We start from the raw sequence: 17,627 nt of genomic DNA, 5'->3' as shown, positions 1-17,627 counted from the left end.
GCATGCATTCATAGTTACCCATTTGATTTCTTCCTCCTCGCAACCTAATTCTAGTCCCCATGCAACTACCATTGAAACAATGCCAACATTCATCCAATATCTATGTTCAAAAAACATGAAAACATCGCACAATAAAGTCTCCAAAATTTCCACAAAGGCATCATCCTAAAACTTGAAAAGGGCCTTAATTCTTTTAATAAAAACCCTTCCCAAAAAAGCTAGCTGCTAGCAAGGTGTAGTGAGCGGGAAGATTGCCTCCAAATTGAAATAGAGAGATGCCACGTGCCCACTAGAATGCTCTCCATGCAATCACCTCCTCCCTTAAAAATATGCTTTGCACATGCATTGTGATGCAAGAGCATCCCCTGTCTTTGAGCAATCTTGCATCAACCAAAAATATTTCCTTTTTGTTTAGTTCTTGTTCAGTTCCAGTATGTAGTTTTTTTTGTTTATGTCGATATGTTTTGGTAGTTGCTTGCTTTTTATTGCAGATCAAATTTTGGGTTTCCAAGCTTGTTCATATGCTTAATTCTAGATTCTCGGTCCATTTGGATTTTTTTCTGGCAAGATATTGCTTTCAATTTGCCTATTTTTGGGTTATGAGACAGTTTCGGGCTTACCAATTAGTTTTCCTTCTTTTCCAAAGCGGTTTCTTGGCGTATGGATCTATTTTGGGTCTTGCTAGATGTTCTTTGGTGTGTGATTGACCTTCCTGTTGATTCGTACTTCTCGAAGGTTCTTTTTCAAAGAGATTTTCTTTCATTCTTAGGGTCGACCTATTTACACGTTTCATTTTCCTACTTTGGTAAATGTAATCTTTTGTGGCCAACCCGGATATGTTCTGAAGGGTATATATATGGTTTTATGTCATCATTCATAGGCAAGTCAATGGTTATGAGATTTTAGATTCATGATTTGAGATCCAGATGACTCTGAGAGTTTCAAATCGATTGTAATCTGGCATGTTAGCCTGCATGTAACTGGTTGATTACCGGATATTCTTGATGAATGTATGATGATAATCGCTTGGTTACCAGAGATTCTAAGATGATAATATGATCTGATTTTGTAATCTTTCAATGTTTTAATTGTTCCTTCCCTTGTGTTACTCTTGTTGCATGAGTCAGTCAGTTCTCTTTGAGGGTCCGCTGGTCATGGTTGCACCAAGTGGTATCAGAGCGGGTTTTGAACCTGTCGATGGAGGAAGAATCGGTTGTGAACCTTAAGGCATTCCTTTGGGTGGATAGATCGTCGATTGGAGGTAGGTTGCGGGTTGGTTTGGTAGATCATCGAGGAGAGGCAACCGAAACTAGTAGTCAGATCGCCGAGTTGAGGCAGTTCACTAGAACAGAGGAGGAGATGTCACTTAGAAGGATGAACCCCCATAGGGTGGAGCAGATGATGGAGGATTTCAAGAATGAGATGAGGAATGAGATCCAGAATGCATTGATTGGTTTGTGGAGGAATCCAGAGTCTGAGGATGATTATGAAGAAATCAGAGAGGAGCTTGAGGCAGATGAAGCTGAAAGAGAAGAAGATGAAAGAGAGGAAAGATTTCTGAGAGCAGTGGCACAAGCAAGTAAAGTTCATAAAGTGGAGGTTTCAAACTTTTCTGGAATGTTGAACCCAGAGGATCTAATTGATTGGATCAAAGAGTTGGAGGACTACTTTGAGTTTGAGGATATCAAGGACCCACAAAGAGTCCGACTAGCACAGACTAAGTTGAAGGGGCATGTTGCCTCGTGGTGGAAAGAATTGCAGAGAGACAAAGTGGATAATGGTGAGTTGAAGATCACCCAGTGGAGGCAAATGGTTGCAATATTGAAGGCTAAATTCATATCGGGAGACTATGAGTTGGAATTATTCAAGAAGTTGTAGAACCTAAAGCAGAGAAACCTGAGTGTGAAAGAGTATACTGAGGAATTCTACAAGGTGGTGATCAAATCTGGACATAGAGAGATGGATAGAGAAAAGGTGGCGAGGTACATAAATGGACTTGCATTTAACATTTAGGATGAGATGAGTATATTGAGGATTTCCATGGTTGAATAAGCTTATCGGTATGCTTTGAAGGCTGAGAGAAGGTGAGAAGAAGACAACAAAATAACCCTAGAGGGAAGGAGAAATACAAAGGACTGACGAGTGGCGACATAGAGAAGTCAGTTGTTGAAGATGAGTCAAAACCTAAGTAGAGTAAAGAACCGGATTAGAAGACATGGAGAAAAGATAGTGGTAGTAGCAGCTGAGACTTTCTCGACAAATGTTTTAAGTGTGGAGAAATTGGACATAGATTATATGAATGTAAGCAAGGAATGGCAAGAAGTTGTATGGCAAATGACGAACCGGAAGGAGGAGTTACCGAAACTAAGTGTGCATCGGAGCAAGGAGAATCCCTTATGTTCAGAAGAGTCATGATGGAGCAGAGTCGTGAGGATATCGGACCTACTAAGAGAAAGAGTCTTTTTCGGACTATGTGCAAATCAGGTGGTAAGTGTTGTGCAAGGTTATTGTGGATAGTGGAAGTACTGATGATTTGGTATCTAAGGAGATGGTAGTCAAGCTTGGATTGAAGAGGCTTGAGCATCCTTGTCCTTACAAGGTGAGTCGGTTACAAGATGATTAGAAGTTGGAGGTAAAAGAGCAGTGCTTGGTGAGTTTTAATATTGGGCCTTTTAGGGATGAAGTCTTATGTGATGTTTTATATATGAGTTCTTATCATGTCTCGTTGGGAAGACCTTGGCAGTTTGATAGAAGAGCTATTTATGACTGTAGAAGAAACCTAATCGCTATTGAGAAGGATGGGCAGAAGTTCACGTTGATTTATTTGAAGGGGAAAGAGAAGGAAGTGAAGGATCTGAATCTTGAGAAAAGTTGCAGTGCTGAGAAATCGGTTGCAGACGTTATACGAGAAGATGGCATGAGTTTGCAGGAGGACCTAGTTGAAAAGTCTGACAACAGGATGGACTCGGATGACAGTAAGGTGGTGATAGTGAACTGGATGAAGTCTTGTGGCAGAAACAAATCAGAGTTACAGAAGAAAGAGAGCAGTAAGCAGAGACAGTGTGCAAATTTGAAGCTAAAGAAGAGGAATAAAGAGAGTCATGAGTTAGAGAATCCAGTTGAGGTTCTGGAGGACCCGAGGAAGAGGTTTGCAGATAAGGAGGATGTTTGGATCAGGAATGGGCATGGGATCTATATCCCAAATCATTTTTGATGTTCATGAGTTGTCTCTCATGGAACATCTCCTTCTACCTGGGGTGTCTGATGCAGGAGCATCCCCAGTCTTTGAGCAATCTTGCATCAACCAAAAATATTTTCTTTTTGTTTAGTTCAGTATGCAGTTTTCTGTGTTCTTATCGGTATGTTTTGGTAGTTGCTTTCTTTTCATTGCAGATCAGATTTTTGGTTTCCAGGCTTGTTCATATGCTTAATTTCAGGTTCTCAGTCCATTTGGATTCTTTTCTGGCAAAATATTGCTTCCGATTTGATTGTTTCTGGGTTCCAGGACAGTTTTGGGCTTACCAGTTGGTTTTCCTTCTTTTTCAAACCGGTTTCTTGGCATGTGGATCTATTTTGGGTCTTTCTAGATGTTCTTTGGAGTGTTTGTCGACCTTCCTGTTGATCCATACTTCTTGGAGGTTCTTTTTTGGAGATATTTCCTTTCATTCTTAGGCCCAACCTATTTACACGTTTCATTTTCTTACTTTGGTAAATGTAATCTTTTGTGGTCGACCTAGATATGTTCCGAAGGGTATATATATGGTTTTATGTAATCATTTGTAGGTAAATCAATGGATATGAGATTTTAGATTCGTGATTTGAGATCCGGATGACTCTGAGAGTTTTAGATGAACTGTAATCTGGTATGTTAGCCTGCATGTAACTGGTTGATTACCAGATGTTCTTGATGAATGTATGATGATAAACGGTTGGTTACCAAAGATTCTAAGATGATAATACGATTTACTTTTGTAATCTTTCAATGTTTTGATTGTTGCTTCTATTGTGTTACTCTTGCTACATGAGTCGATCAATTTTGTTTAAGGGTCCACCGGTCATGGTTGCATCACATTGTCACTTCACCCAGCATACCATCCTCACATTATCTATTTAATGTGGTTGCCCATTTTGACACAGTGTTCGTTGCATAATTTTCGGAATGTGGAACGTGTGAAACCCCACAATCCACGATGGTTTACAGAATCTATTTAATTGAATGAAATTATTTATTTAAATGTCACACTTGGGCTTCCCCATTTTTAATTGCATTAACTATAATCAGAGAATCCCCCTCTAAATATTTTTTCGTAAGGCCCAACATTTTTCCCATTTTATGGCATGAAGAGCCGCTTGAGCTTCGGCCTCATTATCTGTTCCATCTGGTAATTTTCTTGCCCTTATCACAATTATATTACCATTCCAATCATGCACCACAAAGCCTACACCAAATAGTTCAAGATTACCTTTGGACACACCATCAAAATTTACCTCATGTCATCCCTCCTTTGGTTTTCTCCATTCCAAAATCACAAGATTTCTATTAATCGGATCAACCAAAGCTTGCCCATTAACAAGCCACAAGATAAAGAATTTCTTGTCCTAGCCATTTTTTAAATTATATACAAGAAAATAAAATACTTCAATAACAATAATTTTAACTTGACCTAAATAGAAAATGCAAATATTTATAATCACAACAACAATTAGTTTTTTCATCATTTATTGAAAATAGTTCTTTTAAAAAATCAAAGAATTCATTTTGGTTTATTTTCTTTGGATTCCTTTAGAAAATCTTTTTATTTAGCATTATATGTCTTCATTTAGTTCCTCCTCGAAACTTGTGATTATATTCTCCTCTTTTGGATTGACTTAAAGGTATTGCATCCATACCTCTTCACCTATTTTAGGGGCATTTCACCTGCATCCAAAAGGGAAGTCTTAACCTTAACTGGAAAAGGTTTACTCAACTTAGGTTTCCCTTCTATTTCCTTATTAATATTTTTTTCTTTATCAAATTTATTTGATCCATTGTTGAAGTGAGGATCTATGAGTTATATATCAATATTACCTCCTGTTAGGATGATTCAATGATTATTTTAACTTTATATATTGGTGTACTTTCAAACTTCTTGTTCTTTATTTTTCATTTCTAGGAATGTTTAGATTTTCCAATTTAACATAAAAATTTCAAATTGATAGATCACAAAATAATCAAGAACATTATTAGATTTTCTAACATGCTAAAACAATTACGCTCGGACACAAAATAATTTTACATAACTATCAAATAAAAATATAATCATATTAAAATGTATCTAAGTTAATTAATCTAAATAAAAAACATACAACTGAAAGACAAAAAAATTAACTAGGTATAAAATAATTGAAGTTAAAAACTAAATAAACATGGTTCCCTTATTATCTAACACTTTTCAACCATTAGAATCCCTCCAAAGGCATAATGAGAGCATATAGTGTTATATAAAAGGTTGTCAATTATCACATTGGCACAAAAACATACAAATATCAAACATAATTAATTTCATATTATTTTTATTTGTTTTTAAGATATATTTATGTGCACAGTTGCTATTAAATCTATCTACAATATTGTCTTCAAAATAAGAAAAAAATTGCTATGTAATGCTCAACTTGTCTGGCTTTATTTTTTTAGTATTCTTTTATAAATTTTCATTTACTTTGCTTAGTATGCTACAATCTACACAATTGGGTTTGATATGATTTATATGCAATGCAATAGATGAATTTTTTTTGTACGATGTTCTAAACATGGGCTATTGTATATAATATATAATAGATTAAAACACTTGATAGTCATTGAAGCAAATTTGAAGAAAATATGTTACATCAATAATATTCTAAAAATTTAAGTGAATGATGGCATTATTCCTAGGCTTTCTAGAGACTTTACACAAGATCTGACCATAAATGTCAATATTATGTTTTCTTTAGTCTTATATCAATAGCAACACCTGAAAGAGTTGAACTTTATGATTTATGTATTGTAAATTCCCAAGCCAATCTTAATGGTATTTGGATTGTGGTGCTCCTCTAGTTATAACAAAAAATATATCTGGATTATGATCGTCAACTAAATAGCTATCAAACCCAACCATAACATAAGTTAGTAGTTGTGGTGGAGCACTTCCATATACAATCTCTGGAATATATCTCAGAGCTCTATTTACAAGATGTGTTTATATAATAATGTTGTTTTTTGATTAAATTGTGTAAAGCTTCTTGGATCAAATATATTTAATCCAAAAAACTTTACACAATTTAATCTAGAAACAACATTATTAGTTCCTGTCGATAGGCATGATACTTATGCATCCATTAGATGCATTTTCTATTTTGAACTAACCAATCAACTTTTAAATTTTTTTAAAAAATTATATGCATTTGTATAGTTTCAATATTTATGCATAGTTAAATAGTTTAAACAAAATTATTTATTTGTGTACCTATTGGCTAATAAGAAGAACAGTCAAAAAGTTTTGGAATGTCGCTGTGCGTGGAGGGAGCCGAATGCAGGCTAGGGCATCGCAATCCTAGCTCGTAGGTGGAGCTTGCATGTTGGTGCGGCGACAAGAGGGTGGCGTCTGTGGGTGGGGGTGTTGCTGCGGGAGGGGTTAGCTACGGGGTTGCGGGGGTGGAAGGTGGTGCGGTGTCTATGGGTGGTGGGAGGTGTTGCGGGAGGCAGGGGTGTGGGGTTCCTACGGAGTCGCAACCTGTTCGCAAGGAAGGGCAGTGGGACTTCGATCTGCACGGTGGGGAGAGGGGTGTTCTTGCAAGGGGGTGTGGCATCCTTGGCCAATTCCTTTCGGGAGGTGGGCTCTCTGAGCGGTGCGGTGTTTAGATCTGGTGGAGAGGCCTCAAAGGCATCTCACGATATGGATTTCTGGGCTGCGGTGGGTTTGAAATATCCACCCCAAAACGTAAAGACCTTTGATAGTAACATTTTTGCCTCAGAATCTGAGGCTGGAAGTGCTGGGGGCTCTCAAATCTCAAAGATTAATGGTTGTCCGGAGAAGTGTAGCGAGAGACCAAGGTTGAGTATTCCTCTAGAGATGATAGCGAAAGATGTCAATTACTTTTCAAAATATTCATTATACTGCAAGTTTTTGGGGATGAGGGTTTCTCTGGAGTTTTTGGAGAATTGGGCTCAAAGATCTTGGGCACCTGAAGGAGAAATGGAGATTATGTTACTAGCAAACAACTACTTCATAGTTACCTTCAATTGCATGGAGGATCAGAGTAGGGTTTTTTAAGAAGGGTCATATTTTTACAACCAGGTGGGGTTGTTCATCAAACCTTAACATGTAGGGTTCAACCCTTCGGAGGAACTCCCGAATAGGATCCCAGTGCGGGTCTGTTTACCGCATCTTTTGGTGGAATGTTATTGGGAGGATGTGCTACGGATGCTTGCTTCAATGCTTGGGAGGCCAGTTGGAGCCTCATCACAAACCCTGGGGAGAAGGGTAATGACTTTCGCTCGTATCTGTGTTGAAATTGATCTTAGTAAGCTTCTGCCAGATGTTATAGATATGTGTGCGGGTTCTTATTCCTGGGTTCAGCAGCTAGATTATGAGACTTTACCTTTTCGGTGTCGTATGTGTCATGAGTATGGTCATTTGAAGCACAAGTGTCCTAGGTATAAACCAATGGTGCGCCAACCTCAACAGTCAACCCGTAACACAGATGGGGTTGATAAAGGAAAAGTCGCCATGACTGGGGAAGTTGTGGGTACTGATGGTTTTGTCCCAGTGAAGACAAAGAACAAGAATCGGGGACAAAAGAGGCCCCTATAGGAGAGACGGGAGGAGGATACCTTTAATAGGTTTGAAGCCCTGGACGACCTCACCCAGTAGGAGGTGAACCCTGGGCTAACTCCTTTGGATCAGGGTACACCAGGGTTGGTCAATGATAGTGTGAATTGGGACTCGACCCAGGCTCTGCAAATTGCTGGGAGCCAGCAAATGGAGATGGATCAGCCAGTTGTGGCTCAGTTGGGGACCATTCCTAGTGTTGTAGTGGAGCTGGTCGGGGGGGATGTTTCTCCTTTAGCTCAAAAATTGGAATTTGTTGGGGCCAAAAGTAACAAGATGGGCTTACATTTGGGTCTACACCAGAAGGACATTAAGAAAGGATCATCGGAGAAGAGTTCAAAGGTTGGCAGAAAAAAGGATTTGGATAAGATCAAATTGATGGGGGAGAATTTGGTTGAGTCAGGGTTAGTAAAGACTCTGGATTCTCATTTTTCCAATCCCCCTAAATGATTATTTTATCATGGAATGTGAGGGGCTTGAACAATCGCCCTAGACAAAAAGTTGTCTGGGAGTTGATAAGAAGCCATTCTCCTGATATCCTATTTTTGCAGGAGACAAAACTTTATGTGGAAAGTATGATGGATTTGGTGCCAAAGCTTCGGGGGAGATGCCATTGTCAATGTATTGGGGCTGTGGGCTCCTTGAGAGGGGTGGCTTATCTTTGGAACCCTCTAAGGATTCGCCATGTCTGGTGGGTGACCTCCAGATCTTCGTTATCTGGGGTTGTCTCTAGTCTTTAGACTGGGGAATATATCTTGGTTACTAATATCTATGGCCCCACTGATCTTTAGGGTAAGCATAACTTATGGTCCCATATTTCTTGTATGCGAAGGTTGGTCCCTTTTCATCCTTGGATTATGGCGGGCGATTTCAATGCCATCCTTAAGTTGAGTGAGAAGAAGGGGGTGTTATACGGTTAGAACCTTTGTCTCTCCTTTTTCGAGATAATATAGCTTTGTTGCATCTTGTTGACATTAAGCCTAGTAATGGTCTGTTCACCTGGAACAATAGGAGGGTAGGGGAGTATTGGATTGTGGAAAGGATGGATCATTTTCTGGTTTCTAGTTTTTGGATTGGTGGGGAGTGGTCCACAAGCTTAGAGATTCTTGACTCGAGGGGTCCGACCACTGGCCCATCAAGTTGGTTTCTTCTTCTGCTCGGGTCGCTCACTCTCCTTCTTTCAAATTCCAACTTATGTGGCTTCGGGATCTTGCTTTGCAGACTCTTGTAGCAGATTGGTGGAGGAAAGGGAGGCTTGCCTCTGGCACTGCTATGTACACTTTTGCCAAGTAGTTGCAATTTGTTAAGTTTCAGCTTAAACAATGGAACCATCAAGGATTCAGGAATATTTTTCATGCTAAGAAAGTTGCTCAGATAGTGTTGAATAGCATCACCAGTGACATCAGAGACCATGGTTTGTCTGAAGCCCTACTTAGGGAGGAAGACAAGGTTGTCAAGGCTTTAGAGGAATGGGAGCTTAGGGAGGAAATATACGGGAAACAAAGAGCTCGTATTGATTGGCTTCAAGAGGGGGATAAGAACACTGCCTTCTTCTTCAACTCAGTGAAAGCAAGAAGACATGGAAATGCCATTCCTATTCTGGTTAATGATAGAGGTGAGCAGCTTTTATCCTTGTAGGAGATCTTTAGGGAGTCTTTACATTATTTTAGGTCCCTCTTCAAGGAGGATTCTCAGGGGGAATCAATGGAGGAGAATCAAGTTATCGATTGCATCCCTTCTCTAGGTACTAGGGAGATGAATGAGCAACTTTTGGGGCCCATTTCGCTGGATGAACTAGAGAGGATTGTTTTTAACATGAGAAAGGGAAAGGCTCCTAGACCGGATGGGTTCCCGGTTTAATTCTTTCAAGATTTATGGGATATTATCAAACTGGATTTATGGAAAGTAGTTCAGAAGTCCCAGAGGAATAAGCAGATGCTTTGGGCTTTGAATGCGACTTTTAATGCACTTATCCCCAAGTGTGTTGGGGCTGACTGGTTAGGCCAATTCTGACCTATCTCTCTCTACAATGTGATTTACAAGATCATCTCTAAGCTGATAGTGGATAGGTTGAAAAAGTGTTTGGGAGATGTTATATCTGAGGAGCAGAGTGGGTTTGTGGAAGGGGTCAAATCCTGGACGGGGTGGTCATTGCTACATAGACCATTCACTCTATGGCAATTTCCAAGGAACAAGCTATGTTTATTAAGTTGGATATGGTTAAGGCTTACGCTAGAGTTCATTGGTCCTTCCTCCGGAAGATTCTCAAGGCGTTTGGCTTTTTTGACGAATGGATCCAATGCGTCATGAGTTGTGTTACATCTACATCTTTCTTAGTGCTAATCAATGGAGATCATACTGAGCTGTTTGGTGCTTCTAGGGGTCTTCGCTAGGGAGACCCCCTATCCCCTTACCTATTCATTATTTTGGCTGAGGGTCTGGGGAGGTTGATTAAGCATAATGTGGGTCTGGGTTTTATTCAGGGATGGAGTTGGGGTATTGACTTGCAGTCGTAGTCTCGTTTGCAGTTTGTTGATGACACGACCCTTATGGGACTTTCTCGAATCAAAGAGGCCACTAATCTGAGAAAGGTTTTGGATGTTTATCTTGTAGCTTCGGGCCAGATGATCAATGAGGATAAATCTTATATCCTCTTCTTCAACACTCCTGGTTCTATTCAAAGGAGGATTGCTCTTATCTTGAGATTCCAAGTTGGCTCTTTGCCCTTGACTTATTTGGGTATTCCTATTTCTCCTAGTAACCCTCCTAGGGAATCTTGGATAAATTTCACATGAAGGTTGATCGCTGGACTAATAGATGGTTATCCTTTGATGGGAGGGTTCAGCTGATTCAATTGGTGGTTTAGGCTCTTCCGATTTATCGATGTATGCTTCAAGTGGCTCCTAAGTGGTTCTTGAAGGGATTAGACTCTCTAGCAAAGCAATTCTTTGTTGGTATTTTGGTATGGTTTTGTCATTGATGTCAACACCTACTAAAAGCACTTTTGGAGATCCAACAAACATTCACCGGCAAGCAAGTAACCAGTGCACAATTACTGGTATATGGTACACCGGCAAGACATAATGATCACCGGCACTTGGAATGGCATGGAAGACACTTGGTAATGTCGAAGACATTGTGTGGACATCTTATCTTGGAAGATTGGTCATTGGTATATTCATATTTGCATATTTGCTTTTACCGGCAAATAGGTCCAGGGTTATCCAGGGTTACACCGACAGGTTTATCTTTTCCAGATCAGCATGGCACGCTATGGAGATAATTAATTAATGTTGTAAATGCATTAAGCCGACATGTTCAATCAGTTATTGCATCGGATATTATATTGTTTGTAAAATGTTTTTATTGTAATATCTTGTAGAGCCGAGCTACTAAAATTGGTCTTAGGTTATGGTATAAATGTAAGATCTTAATTGTAAGATCAAATGTGGAATGCAAAGAAGGTATATTGTGAAGAGATATGCGAGATTAAGCAGAGCTATACATGAAGACATCATTTGAAGGTGAAGCTATGGTTTTGTGAAGGCATATTAGCATTACACCAGTACTGAATCCAGCATATGAAGATGCTATTTCAAGCAATACATTCTTATTGGATTTAACCATCCAAATTGTAGTCAGTGTGACTCCCATTTGTGTTTGAGCAGTGAGCTCTAGGCGCTTGGCCTTTCTGCATGTGCAGACTCCATTTATGTACACTTACTATTTGTAGTAGTATCATTTGGTTGTGGGCAAGGTTTCCCACCGTGGTTTTTCCCCTTACAAGGTTTCCACGTACAAATATTGGTGTCATGTGTTGTAGATGATTTTATGTTTTGGTTTCATACATTAATCTTTACCGGTATTGCATTTATCTGGTAAATCTGTCCACCGGTATAACAGACTGTCTCACCAGTATTAAAGCAATAATTGATTAAGTTGTTTTTGGTTTAAAGTTTTTGACAACTAATTCACCCCCCCCCCTCTCTCAATTGTCCCCGGGACCTAACAATTGGTATCAGAGCCAAGTCCTCTTTTGCAGAAGTTTAACAACTTGAGGAGATCCAATGTCTACTAATTATTTCAGGAAGGACAGTCCTAAACTTGTTGGAACCAACTATGGGATATGGAAGATCAGAATGGAGACACATCTAAATTGCATTGGAAAGGACATCTGGGATGTTACAAAGAATGGTTATATTGCTCCTACTCAAAGTCAACCTAATCCACCTAACTTGACAAAAGATAAGGAAAATGATTGCAAAGCAAGAGAAGCACTTTTGAGTGCATTATCAGATCAGCAGATCATGGGACTATCAGATAGGTCTATTGCTAAAGCTATTTGGGATCATTTGGAAACACTGAATGAAGGAGATTCCACAGTCAAAATTGCAAAACTTGAAAGCTTCCGGGTCAGGTATGAAAATCTGAAAATGGAAGAAGATGAATAATTTTTGCTTTTATGGAAAGAGTAAATGAAATTGTTCTAGGTATAAAATGTTGTGGAGGAACTCTAAGTGAAGATGAAATTGTTTCAAAAGTTTTAAGAGGATTGCCACCAGCATACAAAATGAAGGTTACTGTTATAAATGAATTAAGAACAATGCCTAATACATCAGTAACCAAGGATACACTGATTGAAAAACTTTCAGCCTTTGAAATTGAGAAATTTGGTCATGTTGCTACTATAAAGACAAATTTAGCTTTCAAAGCATCAACATCATTTGCATCATCATTTGAGAAATCTGATTGGAAAGCCTTTTATGCAAGAGAACTTGAAGAAAGTAGGAAATAACTTAAAGCACTATTTGCAAGAAATATGCCTAAAGGTCCAGTTGGAAGTAAGTATGAAGGTAAAGCACCCTTTGAATGTTTTAACTGTAATAAGATTAGTCATATGGCTTCAAGATGCCCTGATAGACATGCTAGACTAAGAGAAGAAGCTAGAAGGACATACAAACCTAACCCTGAATATCAAAGATACAAATTCAAGAAAAATAAGGACAAATCTTGTTATGTAGCTGATGAAGGAGTGACTGATGATTCTGAGGAAGATCCGGCAGACAATGGATGGGTTTTTGTTGCTATAGCAGAAGATCAACCGGCACCTACAGTGCAACCGGTAGAACAGGCCTTGGCAGCTAAAATTGAGGTAAAAGATGAATGGATAATTGACTCTGGATGCTCACATCATATGACAAGTGATATAGGTAAATTCTTAAACTTTCAAGAATACAATGGCGGCTTAGTAAGATTTGGAGATGACAAAGCTTGTCAAATCAGAGGTAAGGGTTCAATATCTCTTAATGGTAAACATAACACTGACAATGTCTACTATGTTGAAGGTTTAAAACATAATCTTTTGAGTGTTGGTCAATTAGTTGAGAAAGGATTTCAGTTACAATTTAAGAATGGAAAATGCAAAATCATGAACAGAACTGGCTTAGAAATTGCAACCGGTAACCAGACTAGAGGTAATATCTTTCATTTGAATAACAGTGAAAAGACATGCTTGATTGCACATATAGATGAAAGTTGGTTATGGCATAAGAGACTCTGTCATGTAAACTTTGATTGCATGGTAAAGATCAGTACTACTAAGGCAGTTAGAGATTTACCTAAGATTGTCAAACCTCAGAATACAATATGTAAGGAATGTCAATTTGGAAAACAAGTTAGAGCTAGTTTCAAAAGTATTCCTGAAAAATCAAATAATGCTCTTGATTTAATTCACACTGGTTTATGTGGTCCAGCTAGAACTAAAAGCTTACAAGGTGATAGATATTTCATGCTAATCATTGATGACTATTCTAGAATGTGTTGGGTTACTTTTCTCAGAGAAAAATCAGAAGCACTTGGAAAATTTAAACCGTTCAAAGCAATGGTTGAAAATGAAACCAGTAAGAAAATTAAGTGTTTAAGATCAGATCAAGGAGGAGAATTCACATCTAAAAAGTTTAATACATTTTGTGAAGTGAATGGAATTAGAAGACAACTATCAACACCCCGGACACCTCAACAAAATGGAGTTGTTGAAAGGAAAAATAGAACTATCTTGGATGCAACAAGAAGTATGTTATCAGAAGCAAATTTACCACGTGTATTGGAGAGAAGTAGTCAGTATAGCGGTCTATACATTCAACAAAGTTCACATCAAAGGTGAAACCGATAAGACTCATGAACTATGGTTTGGTATCACTCCTACTCTTAAATATTTCAGAATATTTGGAAGCAAATGTTATATTAGAAGAGATGAGAGAATTGAGAAATTTGATCCTAGAAGTGATGAAGGTATATTTCTTGGTTATTCATCTAAGAGTAAAGCATATAGATGTTTTAACAAGAGATTGTAGAAAATTGTTGAAAGTACAAATGTAAAGATTGATGAACAATTCAGAGGAACTTCAAGGTACATAGATTCTAAACCGGCAACAAAAATTCTAATAAATGAACCTACACTGAATCCACCGGTACAAAGTGAAGATCCAATTACACCGGTATCATCTGAAAATTCCACTGTGATTGAGGAACAACAACAAACAAAGACACCCTGGTATATAAGATTGAATTATTCTGAAGATCAAATAATTGGAAACAAATACAAAGGAGTTATGACAAGAGGAAGATTGGAAAATGAAGAGGTATGTCTTATTTCTCAAATTGAACCATCATCAGTTAATGAGGCATGTGAAGATAAGTATTGGACTAAAGCTATGGAAGATGAATTAGAACAAATTGAGAAAAACAATACTTGGACATTAGTTCTCTGGCCTAAAGATAAAAATGTGATTGGAACCAAATGGGTATTCAGAAACAAACTTAATGAAGATGGTAAAGTTATCAGAAATAAAGCAAAACTAGTGTGTAAGGGATATTCTCAGAAAGAAGGAATTGACTACAATGAAACCTTTGCACCGGTAGCTAGAATTGAGGCAGTTAAATTATTTTTGGCTTTTGCAGCACATAAGAACTACAAAGTATATCAGATGGATAATAAATGTGCATTTTTGAATGGAAATCTTGAAGAGGAAGTCTATATTGAACAACCTGATGGATTTTCTTTGACAAATGACAAAGATATGGTTTGTAGGTCAAGGAAAGCTTTATATGGATTGAAGCAAGCTCCAAGAGCTTGGTATGCAAGATTGGATAAGTATCTTTTGAAAATTGGTTTTTCTAAAGGTAATGCTGACAGTAACTTATACTATAAAGTGACTAATAATGACATCTTGGCTATTGAAGTTTTTGTTGATGATATAGTTTTTGGAGGAGAAGATGGATTGTGTAAAGACTTTTCTATCAAAATGCAGCAAGAATTTGAAATGTCTATGATTGGTGAAGTAAGATTCTTTTTAGGATTGCAGATTTCACAAACTGAAAAAGGTATATTTTTGAGTCAATCAAAATACTTAAAGGAGTTACTCAAGAAATTTGGGATGGAAAACTCTAAGCCGGTAAGCACACCTATGACTACAAATGACAAACTATCTTTAAGAGATGAATCTACACCAGTTAATCCAACAAGGTACAAATCTATGATAGGAGGTTTACTGCATTTAACACAAACAAGACCTGATATCATGAATGCAGTGTGTATTGTTTCAAGATTTCAGAGTAATCCCAGAGAAAATCATGAATCAACAGTAAAAAGGATTTTTCGGTACTCACAAGGCACCCCAAATCTTGGTTTATGGTATCCTAGAGATGAAAACTTTGAATTATGTGCATACACAGATGCAAATTGGGTAGGAGACATTGATGACAGAAAAAGCACCACCAGAGGAGCATTTTTTCTTGGAAACATATTAGTTTCTTGGTTGAGTAAGAAACAGAGTTGTACATCTTTATCAACAGCAGAATCAGAATATGTTGCAGCAGCAACTAACTGTACACAGGTAATTTGGCTTAAACAAATGCTGAAAGACTTGAAGGTAAAATGCAAAGAACTTATAACTATCTATTGTGATAACACAACAACAATTGATATATCTAAGAATCCGGTATTACATTCTAAAACAAAACATGTCTCTATCAAACTGAATTTTCTAAGGGAAAAAGTTGAAGCAAAAGAAATACAACTGGTTTATGTAAATACTAAAGAACAACTTGCAGATATTTTCACTAAACTTTTGCCTAAGGAGACCTTTGAATATCTTAGAGAATAGCTTGGGGTCATATCCCCACCGGTAGACACTTAGAAAGTTGATGTCTGTCATCAACCGACAGAATTAACAGAGATATATTCTTACTCCGACTTTGATGAGGAAGCTACTTCTCAGGGGGAGTAGTTGGTATAGTAAAATTGGCTGGTATTTTGTATAAAACAATTGGTATGTTGTAACTTTGGCATTTGATGTCAAAGGGGGAGATATATCTATGGAAAAACACATTATCTTTTGAGAAAAGATTGGTATGGGAAAACTTTGGAAATCACATGTTGCTCCAAGGGGGAGAGATTGTTATTTAGGAGAGATTTTGATTTCTGGTTATGATCTTTTTGGAGATTGTTGGTTTTTGGTACTTGGCATTTCTGTTTTGGCACTTTGATGGTTTTTCCATCTTTTGATGCCATCAATGCCAAAGGGGGAGATTGTTGGTATTTTGGTATGGTTTTGTCATTGATGTCAACACTTACCAAAAGCACTTTTGGAGATCCAGCAAACATTCACCGGCAAGCACGTAACCAGTGCACAGTTATTGGTATATGGTACACCAGCAGGACATAATGATCACCGACACTTGGAATGGTATGGAAGACACTTAGTAATGTCGAAGACATCATTTGGACATCTTATCTTGGAAGATTGGTCATTGGTATATTCATATTTGCATATTTGCTTTTACCAGCAAATAGGTCCAAGGTTATCCAGGGTTACACCGGTAGGTTTATCTTTTCCAGATTAGCATGGCACACTATGGAGATTATTAATTAATATTGTAAATGCATTAAGCTGACATGTTTAATCGATTATTGCATCGGATATTATATTGTTTGTAAAATGTTTTTATTGTAATATCTTGTAGAGCTGACCTACTAAAATTGGTCTCAGGTTATGGTATAAATGTAAGATCTTAATTGTAAGATCAAATGTGGAATGCGAAGAAGGTATATTGTGAAGAGATATACAAGATTAAACAAAGCTATACATGAAGACATCATTTGAAGGTGAAGCTAGGGTTTTGTGAAGGCATATTAGCATTACACCGATACTGAATCCAGCACATGAAGATGCTATTTCAAGTAGTACATTCTTATTGGATTTAACCATCCAAATTGTAGTCAGTGTGACTCCCATTTGTGTTTGAGCAATGAGCTCTAGGTGCTTGGCCTTTCTGCATGTGCAGACCCCATTTATGTACACTTACTATCTGCAGTAGTATCATTTGATTATGGGTAAGGTTTCCCACCGTGGTTTTTCCCCTTACATGGTTTCCACATACAAATATTGGTGTCATGTGTTGTGGATGATTTTATGTTTTGGTTTCATACATTAATCTTTATCGGTATTGCATTTATCTGGTAAATCTGTCCACTGGTATAACAGACTGTCTCATCGGTATTAAAGCAGTAATTGATTAAGTTGTTTTTCGTTTAAAGTTTTTGACAACTGATTCACCCCCACCTCCTCTCAGTTGTCCCCGAGACCTAACATTCTTATGGGCAAGCAATCTTTCCTCCTCTAAATGGAGTCTTGTCAATTGGGATTTGGTGTGTAGCCCGAAGCAGTCGGGGGGGCTTGGTTCAAGGAAATCTATTTTATTTGGGGAGGCTCTAGC

Source organism: Cryptomeria japonica, chromosome 9, assembly GCF_030272615.1.
Source record: "Cryptomeria japonica chromosome 9, Sugi_1.0, whole genome shotgun sequence".
Classification (NCBI taxonomy): domain Eukaryota; kingdom Viridiplantae; phylum Streptophyta; class Pinopsida; order Cupressales; family Cupressaceae; genus Cryptomeria; species Cryptomeria japonica.
This window is presented reverse-complemented; position numbering follows the sequence as displayed.